This window comes from Panicum virgatum, chromosome 6K, assembly GCF_016808335.1.
Source record: "Panicum virgatum strain AP13 chromosome 6K, P.virgatum_v5, whole genome shotgun sequence".
In the NCBI taxonomy this organism is placed as follows: Eukaryota; Viridiplantae; Streptophyta; class Magnoliopsida; order Poales; family Poaceae; genus Panicum; species Panicum virgatum.
The window spans coordinates 27,635,388-27,647,845 of NC_053141.1; the positions used below are offsets into that span (position 1 = coordinate 27,635,388).

Below are 12,458 nucleotides of genomic sequence, written 5' to 3' on the forward strand. Positions count from 1 at the left end.
GAGCATGATGCAGCCAGACCCTCGAGGCTGTGACTTCAGTGTAGGTGACTTCATTTGGGAGGAAAATCAAGCATATTTCTGAGACTCCCTTGAAGACATGTGGCTATGCACCGTATATCATGAGGGTGATACTGAAGGTCACCAGGAGAAATTTTGGGATGGATGTGAAGCATGAGCCGCTTAGGATCAAGCATACTAAGCATGTGAGAGTTCCTTCTAAGGGCAGATATGACGAGGTTCAGGAGGAGGATCTGGAGGATCATGGTCCACTACCTGATCAGGATGCAGATGCACAGCAGCACGCTCAGGACGTGCCTCAGTAGGAGGAGCCAGCTGGAGGCTTTGTGCCTCATGAGGGTAGAGATGCTTGCCCTCCTCGCAGGTCTTCCTCTTCCTTCAAGCGGATGTTCAGGACATTTGCAGGCATGATCAAGAACCAAAGAGATATTCTGGTTAATCAGGAGAGGGAGAGGAAGAACAACAAGAAGTTGGGGGATAATCAAAAGAGGATGTACACTACCATGCAGCTCCAGCCACCTCTCTCGCCTATCTCACCAGAGCTAGAGGCAGCAGAGATCCCCTCACTTGACTAGATGATTGAGAGCTTCCAGGGGATGGACTTTGGGCAGTATGACCACCTGGGCGAGCAGATGTTCTTTGGTCAGGAGAGTCAGCCAAGTGGATCGTCTTCAGCTCAGTAGTTTGGACACGGATCTCCACTTTTTGCACCTCAGTTCCGTATAGGTCCACAGCTTTTCACCACAGGCCCACAGATGTTCGCAGGACAGTTTGTGGGATCTCAGTTCGCTGGACCATACTCAGGGCCCCCGCCGTTCACTTCCAGTTTCATGGGGCCAATTCCATCTTTCATTGCAGGACCTCAGTTTGGGACACACGTCAGTTCGTCGACAGTTCCAGGGTCATCGGTGACATTTTCTATAGCTTCTGCACCCCCTTCACTTCACTTTGGTCTTGGAGGGACTTTTTTTTCACCAGATACGGGATATGCAGGGACTACAGCTTCACTTTCTCCAGCTCCTGACTAAGATGAGGTGACAGTGGCTAGCTGGAGTGACTCACTCTTTGCTTATCCGGGCAGTACTGGTGGATTCTCTACAAGTGGGCAGTGATTTCAGATTGGCAGCACACTCTTCTCCTCTTGTACGCTTTTTGTTGATGGATGACAAAGGGGGAGAAATTTGGAGGATTAAAGCTTATCTTGTGTATATATATGTGCCATGTTGAGAGTAGATGGGATATGTATCTTGAGATCATCTTGTATCATCTAGCTCTTATTATATATCATGTATTTGGATATGTTTGGATATTCTTGTCTCATCTTGTAAAATCATATCCATCTTTTTCGTATTAAGGATTTGTGCGGACTTGAAAACACTTGTATTGAATGCTATTGGGTGTATTTATCATGTTTTAAATACATAAGTAATGTTTATGATAGTGTGAAATTTTTGAGTGATGTGATGTCTTTTGTTTCAGCCTTGGACTGTTCTGGCAGTCTGTGACCGGTCTGACCAGTCAGAGGGGACCGGTCTGACCGGTCCCAGCGCGTGCTGGCTTGTGTGGACCGGTCTGACCAGTCCCAGGTACCGGTCTGACCGGTCTGTGGCAGCGGCATTGCTCTTGTGTTTGCTTGTGTGTGTTACATGACATATTGCATCACAGATTTATTTATGTTGTTCACACACACCTGTTGCACCCCACGGATGGTGAGATTTAGGTGGAGTCTCATTTGTGCTCAATATGTATATTTTGGCATGTGAGGCCAATTTGAGATGAATTCCATTCATATGCACATATTGAGGGGGAGCTCCAACTAAATCTGAGAATTCAAAAGCTTTATTGAATATCTTTTTGTAAGCTTTAATCGGGTTGTCATCAATCACCAAAAAGGGGGAGATTGAAAGAGCATCTAGGCCCTAGTGGGTTTTGGAGCATTGATTGACAATGCGATTAAAGGACTAACTTGTTTGCATGAGATTATGAATAGGTATTTAATTATGAAATGTGTATTAAAAGAGATGGCTCATGTGTTGCAAGCAAGCGTGTTTATCCCATTGGTATAATGTGTATGTGACAAGCAAAACAAGAAAAGGAAAATAGAGCAAAGTATTCATGATTGATATAAAGGCTCTAATATTTGCGAAGGCTTGTTTTGATCTATGATGGGATTCAAAGTGACAAGTAAAGATTTTGTGAATGAGATGTGTTATGCTTATGCATAGTCTCAAATATAGAAGATCTTGTCACATGTGATAAATGATTATTAACTTAAGAAGCAAGCAAGCAAGGCAAAAGAGAATGAGACATGAGTTGATACATATATGATGTCTCGAATTGGAAGGCTTGCATATAAGATTGAATTGAGAATTTGAAGATTTCATGCATGACACAAATCAATATAAGTTCAAGATGGACGGCTAGGATAAAGGTAGAGGACCAAGAGGCGTGTTTCAAGAGGCTACGCAAGCGACGGCTTGGGGGGAGCAAAGAAACCGATACGGGTCAAAGGCTGGAGATCCTAGAGTCGTGGAGAGCTCTATATTGAAGAGTGTCATTATTCAAGAAAAGAAGATGACTTGTGAATCAAGGTGGATTTCATTCCTATGCAATTCAAAGATTCAAAGTCACTAGCTCAAAGCGAGTATGCTCAAAAGAAAGAAGATGTTGATGCCCTCACGGTATTGATCAAAGAAAAGTCGGCATGATCATATTATGAAGAAACTCAAGTAATTGTGGAAATTGTATATATTTCATTTGTGCACTTGAGTATAGGTATGCCGTACTATCAAGAGGGATGCAACATCAGTAGGTTTAGACAATACCAAAAGTGCTCAAACCAGTCCCTAGAGAGTTTAGCCTAAGGAGTGAGAGTTAACTGCAGAAAACAGAGAGGGACCGGTCTGACCGGTCTGAGCCGGGTGAGCCTCCAATGGCTAGTTTTCAAAACAGACCGGTCTGACCGGTCTAAGGGACTGGTCTAACACTGACAGGGCAACGGGTAGTTTTGTGAGAAGGGGTATTTATACCCCATAACTTCACCCATTCGTGTGTGCTGATGATAGAACATTTCAGAACATCTTGAGAGCCTTGTGAGCACTTGGAGAGTCCTCCCCAACCTCTCTTTGTGAGAGTTGCTTGCTTCAAGGTGAATCTTTAAGTTGGGTTGAGTGAATCCATTCCTTGAGAGCCATTTGAGCAAGAGAGAAACATCCCGAGCTTTGAACACTTGAGGTTTCATCGGCCAACTCGATTGAAGCATTTGTTACTCTTGGAGCATCGGCTCCTAGACGGCTAGGCATCGCCGGCTAGCTGCCAAAGTTGTGGTGAGCAGCGGCAAGTTTGTTGCGGCTTCGATCGTGTGCCAAGAGGGCGCATGGTCATATAGTGGAGAAGAGGAGATAGCTTGACCTTGAGGTCACTACGAGCTTCCTCAATGGAGAGTAGGATTCACACATGGGTGCACGGGGTGAATCCGAACTTTTGTCAAACAAATCACCGTGTCTTCATTGCATCATCTCTATTTCGGTTTAATTTACTTACCTTGCATTTATAGTTTTGAGTTTGAATTGTGCTTCCGCTCGATCTTCTTGGGTGTGCTCTATTTGTGTGTAGGGTTCACGTATCCGACCGGTGACCGGTAACCGCCGGCCTCCGGTTCCGGTATACCGGTCCGGTTTGGCCGGTTACCGGTCGGAACCGGTGGAATTCAAATTTGAATTCAAACTTCCCCGTTCAACCGGTTCCGATCGGTATGCCGGTCGGTTATACCGGTATACCGGCCGGTTTGGCCGGTATACCGGCCGGTTTGGATGGTAACCGGCCGGTTTGACTGGTACAGGTCAAATTCAAATTTTTTTCTTTTTTTTTTAAATTCAAATGCCCACAAAGTATACTAAATAAATGTTTGTACAACATATTTTAGTCTAAATGAACCCTCCAACTCTTTTTTATACTACTTTTACATTGTATTTGTATACTTTCGTATGCACGTTTTTTTTATTTAACTTATAAATTCCGCAAACCATACTAAATGAACGAATTTTTGAGAAAATTTGACACCATTAGATTCATCACACCTTGAAATATTTTTAGGAATTTTTTGAGAATTTTTCATTTTTTTGAATTCAAATTCAAAATTTGAATTTGGACCGGTTGGGAACCGGTCGGAACCGGAACCGGTCCGGACCGGTTTGACCGGTTACCGGTCAAACCGGACCGGTTCCCACCGGTAAGGTTAACCATGGTTCCAGCAGGGATTAAGCGCCAAATTTTGAAGAAACGTCTATTCACCCCCCTCTAGGCTATGACATCGCGTGATCAAGATCCTTTCAACTAGCTATATCTACAGTTTCTCATTAGTTAGCTTGTCAAAGATTAAACTACACAATAGGGAGATCGCTATCGAAGTAACGGGAGAAGCCCGTACACCCCGGCGACTTTATGAACCTCCTACCCCCCATACCGAACGTGGAGGATTATGAAAAGGCACGGACAGGGCTGTCACCACCGGCCGACTACCTCTACAAACCGTGGGTATAGTTGACATCCAGCAACTCTTAGCTAATTTAGACACCATGTCTACACTAGTAAGGGATACTCTAGTGTCCCGCGCGGAGCCCCCACCCTCCGGATGGACAGACATCACACTAGAGCAATCATACGAATACTTGAACAGTTGATAGAGTTCTATGAACGAAGGAATAACTATCTCCAGCACATGGCAATTATGCAATGTAAACATTGAATAATAATGCAACCATGACATGAAGCATATGACCGACAACTCAGAATATACTTCATGCAGATATCGGTAACCATAGTCTATGTCTATTACAAACGACCGAATATTACAAGAGAGAACTAGAGAGGAAACCATACTAGACTCTCGAGTAACTCCGGGGACTCGACGACTCCTAGACTTCACCTAAACTCCACTAGCCTAAAGACTAAGCAAGAGTGAACTTGAGAGAAGAGTGATATGTGTGTGTCTTCATCTCTACCCCCCCCCCCCCCCCTTGTATTTATAGGAGGGAGCCACCGTGGGATCTCAGCACAACTAACCTTGGGGAGTCACGAGGAGGCGACACGTGCTAGGTTTGAGGCAGTGGGGCCCACAGCAAAGTCAGCCGACCCATAGGTCGGCCGGCCTGGCCAGGGCGCCAACCGCCCCCAACTGCCAGGGGTTGGGCTGTCCTGGGCCTCCTTGCCTGATCCACGCTGGGTAGAGCTTGTCATAATTTGATTTGCTTCTGTTCTTGGGCTTCTTTGGTCCATTTGAGCCTGAATCAGTGCTCTGAGATTTTCTGTGATTTTCCGTCGGGCCAAAGTATGCTTGCAACCTGCATATTCGCTCAAAAACATGACTTGCATTTTCTAAAGGGCAAAGTGTGGTTTAGGGACTTTATTGGACGTAGATGCGTGAAAGGAATGCAAACTCTCATGATTTTCTGATCAAGTTCACGCCCAGAAATGGTCGTTAGTGAGCGTCAATAAGATCCCCCAAGCTGTCCTTTGCTCATCTCGAGCAAAGTGGGACAAATCAGGTTGTTGATCAGAAAATCACTTTGACTCGTACCCTACCTGTAATGTCATAATCTGAAGCAAGAGGTTCATCTATAAGGTTAAATAAGTTGGTTAGCATACCTTTGCTTAATCACCTTACTCCTTCATGGGGCTTTCCAGCCGTCTCCTTGTCTTGGGCTATTGAGAGTTAGAACGGTGCATAAAGTAATACTTACTTATTCATAGATCAGCAATCCATCTGGAGACATATTTTTTAAAAAGATTTTGAAAACATGGCAAAGCTCCCAGGATAACTCTCTGGAGGCACTCATCTTGTATTTCCTTACCGAGGCAATGGTTGCCTTTGATCTTTCCTACTGCTACAAGCTTTTGTGGAGCTCAAGGTAGGATGAGAGCAAGGCATACTTGTGCTCTATTTATTGTAAAGTCAAATAGAGGATCCATGGAGAAACAAGTCATGCAATCTCGATCAAAAGGTGCGAGTGTGTAAATGGATGGATGGATGAGTAGGGCTTTACTCCTTGAGGTAATGGCTTTTCTCTAAATCATCCCTGTTTCTTTTTTTTTTGAGACCTGTTACCCCTCTCCTCTTTTTTTTTTGGGCCATGCTTCTTTGGCATGCCAGCTTTTTTTTCTTTTTGGGGCAACCATAATCTGTTTCTTATTTCAAGGATGATCCACGAAAAAAATTACCAAGACATGGAGCATTTATTACTATGGAGTGGATGGTGGTACTAATTCCCGGTGCAGGAATATAGCAAATGGATGGAATGTGTACGTGCTTATGATCGAGAAAGCATGAAGAGTATCTCACCAGGTTCACCCAATTTCACAAAACTCAATAGGTCATCAAGTAGCATATGTATAAAGGTTTTCCATGGAGTATGACATATGGCTTTGGTAGGACAATGCGTATCACTGGGGAAACTTGCCTTTAAATTTTATTTTTTTTATTTTTGTTTTGAAAACAACTCCAGACTTCAAGCATTACTAGAACAAGCTTGCATAACTTCATTTACCATATCTAAACTCACAACAACTTAGACTTGGATCAAGCATATGCAACCCACGGAATTTTCAGGTTTATTGGCAAGATATTTGTATAACCAACAGACTCAAACTCAAGCGAACTCTTATTTTCAGACTAAGCATAGCAAGCATGATAGAGCAGAGCAACGTTCATCCTTTCAACTTATCAAAAGGAGTTAAAACATTCTCACTGCGCATTATGGAAAAGGGAAATGCAGTAAATTTTTGTTTTGTTTTTGGTAGTTTTTATCAAATTTTATTGAAAGCAAATAAAGGGATATAGTTGATTTAGGGGAGGGAACCTCCCCCAAGCTAGCTCTTGGTTAGGGTCGAAAGCAGGACCTTTCTCCATACCTGGTCAGGTCGATGTCGTTTCGTCCGTACCTGGAGAAGTGGTAGCGGTCGATGACGCTTTGTTCTTCTTGAGCCACACCTTCTTGGTCTTCTTTGATGGCGTAGGCGGCGCAGAAGCAGAATCCTCGGATGATGGATATACAATCTTCAGGTCTTCCCATACTGTGTTGGTGATGAAATCAGGGACCTTCTGATCATCTTCCACTGGCTCGGCTGGTGGAGTATGAATTTCTCAATCCTCCCAAGCTGGCTTGGAAGAAGGGCGATAGTCTTGACAATTCCAATCGGGCTCTGCCCATAACCCTTGTTTCTCACTATCCTCATGAATCAGGAATACCTCTTTCTTGTTTTGGAACCTAAACTTCATGGTCTTTCCCATGATTTGGAGGCTGATTATTCCTCTACCCACATCAATTCTGGCATTTGTATCTTTGAGGAATGGTCGCCCAAGTATGAGCGGGATCCCAAGATCTCCTTCTATATCGAGGACCACGAAGTCCACCAATATGTAGGTATTCTTCACCTTTACCATTAACCTTTCCACAACTCCTTCTGGATATCTTATCGTGGAATCTGCCAGCTGAACACACATAGTGGTAGGAGACACTGTTGGATAGCCTAACTTCTCGAAAGTTACCTTGGGCATGATGTTGATACTAGCTCCAAGGTCACAGAGGGCGTGATCAAATTCATAATCAAAGATTGAGCAGCTGATCACTGGGGTTCTGGGATCTTCTCTTATTGTGGCTGCTAACTCACCCCACGCTCCTCTTCTTGGGTGTGTGAGCTTCTCTGCATAGCTGAGGGATGTCTTGCCAAATGGCTCTTTCCATATAGCATTGACCATGTTCACACTTTCTAGAGTAGATTCAGGTTGCCCAGGAATCTTCCCTAGTTCAGCAGCAGGTGTAGCAGCAGCTAGCTGAGCCAATTGAGTTTCTAGCGCCTTGTTGAAACTCAGCTGGTTCTTCATGGCTGTGGAGAATCCATCCATCTTAGCATGGACAGTCTTCATAGATTTGTCCATAGCAGCCAACTTCTTCTGAAGGGACTCATTGATCTTCGCTTGGCTGTAGACAAGATCTCTCAAGGTAGGTTGGTTAGGACCGAATGAATTTGAATTTCCATTACCTCCTTGATAATATGGGCGTGGTTGATTCCACCCCTGACCTCCTTGTGGACGAAACCCATTGTTACCATTGAAGAATAAAGCTTCTTCTTGGGTTTCTGGGCAATTATCGCCTGAATGTCCAACATTTCCACAGACCTCGCACGTCATGCGAGCTTTCAAGGCTTGAAGTCTATGCATCTGAGCCTTATCTTCGGAATAATCCTCAAATTTCTTGAGGAGGAGATCAATCTTCATAGCGAGCATGTCAGCCTCCTTGACGGAGTGCATACCTCGCTGGCGTGGTTGGAGGCGATCATCGCTCCAACCTTGGTTGGAAACCATCTTCTCGATTAATGATGTAGCTCTTTCAATAGTCAACGAGTAGAAAGCTCCACCCGTAGTGGCATCCACATGATCACGGGATGACTGTGTCAACCCGTTGTAGAAGTTCTATAGAATGAGCCAATTGTCCATTCCATGGTGCGGACATGCTAGAATGTACTCCTGAAGCCTCTCCCAAGCTTCTGGAATTGACTCACTTGATGCCTGCTGGAAGTTCGAAATTCGACCACGAAGAGCATTGGTCTTGCCCGTCGGGAAGAACTTCGAGAGAAATGCCTTGGCACACTTGTCCCAAGTATCCACAGCAGCTTTGTTAGCATAGAACCACTGCTTCGCTCTCCCTAAAAGAGAGAACGAAAATAGACGGAGCCGGATTGCATCTTGCGATACACCCCTGATAACAAAAGTACTGCAAGCTCCAGGAACTGCTGGAGATGAGCACTGGCATCCTCATTGGCCTTGCCACAGAATGGGCTAGCCTGCACCACCGTAATGAGACCCGTCTTGATCTCGAAATTCTCTCCTCCGGTGTTAACCTCGGGCCCGGTGGGGACCTGACTAGCAGACGGAGCAGAATAATCATGGAGTGTCTTCTGGGCCATAGCTCTGGGAGCTGACGACGATGCGATGACTGGATCAACTGCCGGAAGTAATTTCCAAGGTGATACGAGACGAGCTCGCGTCCTCCTCAGAAGTGACTCTGGATCAGAATGAAAGTTTTGTGGCAAATCGAAACCGGTCATACACTACCCTGTTTTCATGTCAGCAAAGACAAGAAAACAAAGCCAAGTTAGCCTGTTTAGCATGCGAATACCAATCTTGATTTTAGCTCACTAATTTATCTATATATATCCCACTCTTATGCCTTCCCCGACAACGGCGCCAAAAATGCTTGTTGGCGCCCACCAACGTCGCCACTGTGGAACAGGGACGACGCCTGTAGACGCCAAGTGGAGTGGCAGGTATTTCATGAACCACGAATAAATCCGCAAGCGCACGGAATACCGCTGTAGCATTTTACCCGGGAGTATACCGGGGTGTCATTTATATTTCCGCAGGGAAGGCAGTGAGTAAGGTGATATATAGATTATTTAGTGGAACTGATCTAGATTGGGTATTCTCATACATAAACAGGGGTAAGATAATAATAACATGGTAGGAGATAGTGTGACACACACACGAGTACTCTCTTCAATAAAAGAATAAATATTACTCTAGGCAGGGAGCAATGTTAAAGTTAGAGCTCAAGTCAATTGTGCTAGGCTAGCTATATCTACAGTTTCTCATTAGTTAGCTTGTCAAAGATTAAACTACACAATAGGGAGATCGCTATCGAAGTAACGGGAGAAGCCCGTACACCCCGGCGACTTTATGAACCTCCTACCCCCCATACTGAACGTGGAGGATTACGAAAAGGCACGGACAGGGCTGTCACCACCTGCCGGCTACCTCTACAAACCGTGGGTATAGTTGACATCCAGCAACTCTTCGCTAATTTAGACACCATGTCTACACTAGTAAGGGATACTCTAGTGTCCCGCGTGGAGCCCCCACCCTCCGGATGGACAGACATCACACTAGATGCTACAGTAACTATCCTCTAATCGCGCGGTCAAAGGCCTCATTAGATTCTTCAGGGTTCCTAGCGCAGGGTTCTGGAGTTGGTTTTGTAAACTGGCTTTATTTAACAATGTAATTAGCGGTCAAAGTTTCCTAGTACACCATAGTACGGGAAACCAAACAGGACCAAACCACCCAGAAAACCCCTATCATTCCCTAGAATTCCGAGCGTCATCAAACCCTAGAAACCCCCAAGACTCAATCACGGGCTTACAGAGCTCCTGCTTCTTCTCGAGGAAGGCGCGGTCGAGGGTGCCCGAGATGGGGTCGAGCATGAGCTCGAAGCTGTTGAAGATCTCCACCGTCCGCCCGTGCTACACCCCGATCACGCACCCGAACACCCTCGGGGGCTGGCCCGCCGCCGCTGCCGCCCCGGACGAGGATGAGCTGTCCCCGAAGCAGGCGGCCTGGGCCTTGACGCGGGTGTGGTGGTCCGAGACGTTCACGATGACGAGGGGGTGGAGCTTGAAGGTGAGGCCGCTGCTGGAGGAGGTGGCCGCGGGGGCGGGGGCCGCGGCGGGGTCGGAGGGCGCCGACATCGTCGGAGCCGGAGGGGGGGCAGGGGGCGCGGAGGCGTGACCTAGGTTGCGCCGGCGTGGATTTCGACAGCGAGGCGAGGCGACGCGCAGGATGCGAAGGTGGGGTTGGGGGGTTTTGCAACTCGTGGCTTTTGGCGTGCTTAGGTTTCGGGCGTGAGAGGCCGAGCCGGGTTTGGTCTCGCATGTTGGGCTGGAAGGTTATTTGGGCTTTATGTGGGCTCGGCTGGAGCTTGATAAGCTAATCCTTTTGGGCCGTCCGATGAGCTTCGGTTGCACCGCCCCTGAATCGCAGCCTGAACCGTTCTCTCTCCGACCGCCAAAATCTCACTATGATTGGGTAAGTTTGACTATGAGTCTATCTCCGGGTCAAGTCTAACTATTTTGTTTCCCGGAATGGTCAAATCTAAGAGCAAGAATAATCACTCTATTCTGCTGGCTGCGACTCGTGACGGATTTATTGTGAGAGAAAATTACTGCTGGCTGGCTAGTGGCTGGTGCTGTTTGGTGTGAGAGAAAAATACTGTTGCTAGCTGGTGGAGTAGCCAGCAGAACAGAGTGAATAGAAATCGACGGCAGTACGTGCATGTGCAGGACACGTCACTCAACGCCTATGGCAAAAGAATGCTCATATAATATTCACTATTGCCTGTCGAATGCATGCTTCCCGTTTGCATGCCCTTTTTTGAGCTGAGACATTTCCTCGTTGCTCTATGCGCTCAGACATTTCCTCTTTATGCTGCTTGATCTACGCCGAGCAGTCGTTTTTTGTGCTGCTCTACGCCGAGCAGTCGCTTTTTCGCTTTTTGTGATATGAACAGCTATTTAGCCTGCTGACTAACCCATAATAATTGCTCTAACTACAAGTTTCTTCGTTCATTGCTTTTAAGGCACTGGATTTTCTGTGCCTGCCCTCTGCTTTTCGTCTAAGAAATTACACTGATTTGTGGCAGCTGGCAGGTGAACGAAGTCACAAGAGGTACCCAGTCATCTCTTCGGCCCATCTGTTCATCCTATTTGCAAGACAAAAGTACCTTGAACATGACTTCTCGCTGGTCAATACATCATTAGATTTCAGACAAAACAATATACCGTCATATACAAAGGAAAATGATTTGTAACCTTGTATAGTTAAATTACTTTGCCAGTAAGCTCAGCATGTGTTTGTGACATGGTATAGCCTGATCTAAGTATATTTCTCACCATATATATAACCATGACTTTCTTGGCAAAGGTTGACACCACAACCATTTGATGAGGGCAGTTCACCACATCTTTGCAGGACCAACACTGCGCTTCTTGCTCCTCTGGTCACCAGAACACTGACATGCTCAGCATCATTTTTTTATAATATTTGCAGGCACAAGGAAATTCAGATTGATATAGTTGATATGTGGATTTTAGCATAGATATCATTGCATTACACAATTGATTAACAGACATCTCACGAACTACACTGACAAATCATGCTACAAATGTCTTGTAGATCTATGCAGTGGAAAGGCCTGCAACAGACACATCATGAAAACATGCGGACCTACACACGCCCAACACTACTTGATAGTATGATACTATCTGAACCTGGCATTCAACTTGGATATTCCCTATCGATGCTATGTAATCAACCTAGATTAGCTTTCATATTGTTTTTGCATTAAGCATTATGTCTTGGTGATCTGTTTTCGAACCATGATGAATATGGCTACTCTACAAGATCAAAATCCTAAAAATGATGGAATTAAACTAGATGCTCCTATAAAAACATTGAGTTAGCAAAAAATAAAAAGAAAGATTTTATCACCCATTAAAAACACTCAAATACCAAAATGAATGAACTGATCCCATTAAATTAGATAAGGAAAGGGGTCCATAAGGAAATCTACAATGAGAATACATGCAACCCTATCATTTGAGCTAAGTGT

The 12,458-nt window shown here is 45.3% G+C and overlaps 1 non-coding gene and 1 pseudogene across 1 annotated transcript; one reads left to right on the top strand and one right to left on the bottom strand.

The window, feature by feature from the left end:
- Positions 1-8,510: 8,510 nt before the first annotated feature.
- On the top strand, positions 8,511-8,617 carry LOC120639336. Its single transcript, XR_005661344.1, has one exon. It is a non-coding gene; the product is annotated as a small nucleolar RNA R71 (small nucleolar RNA).
- Positions 8,618-10,149: 1,532 nt separating this feature from the next.
- Positions 10,150-10,652, bottom strand: LOC120713364 (annotated as a pseudogene).
- Between the last annotated feature and the right edge of the window lie 1,806 nt (positions 10,653-12,458).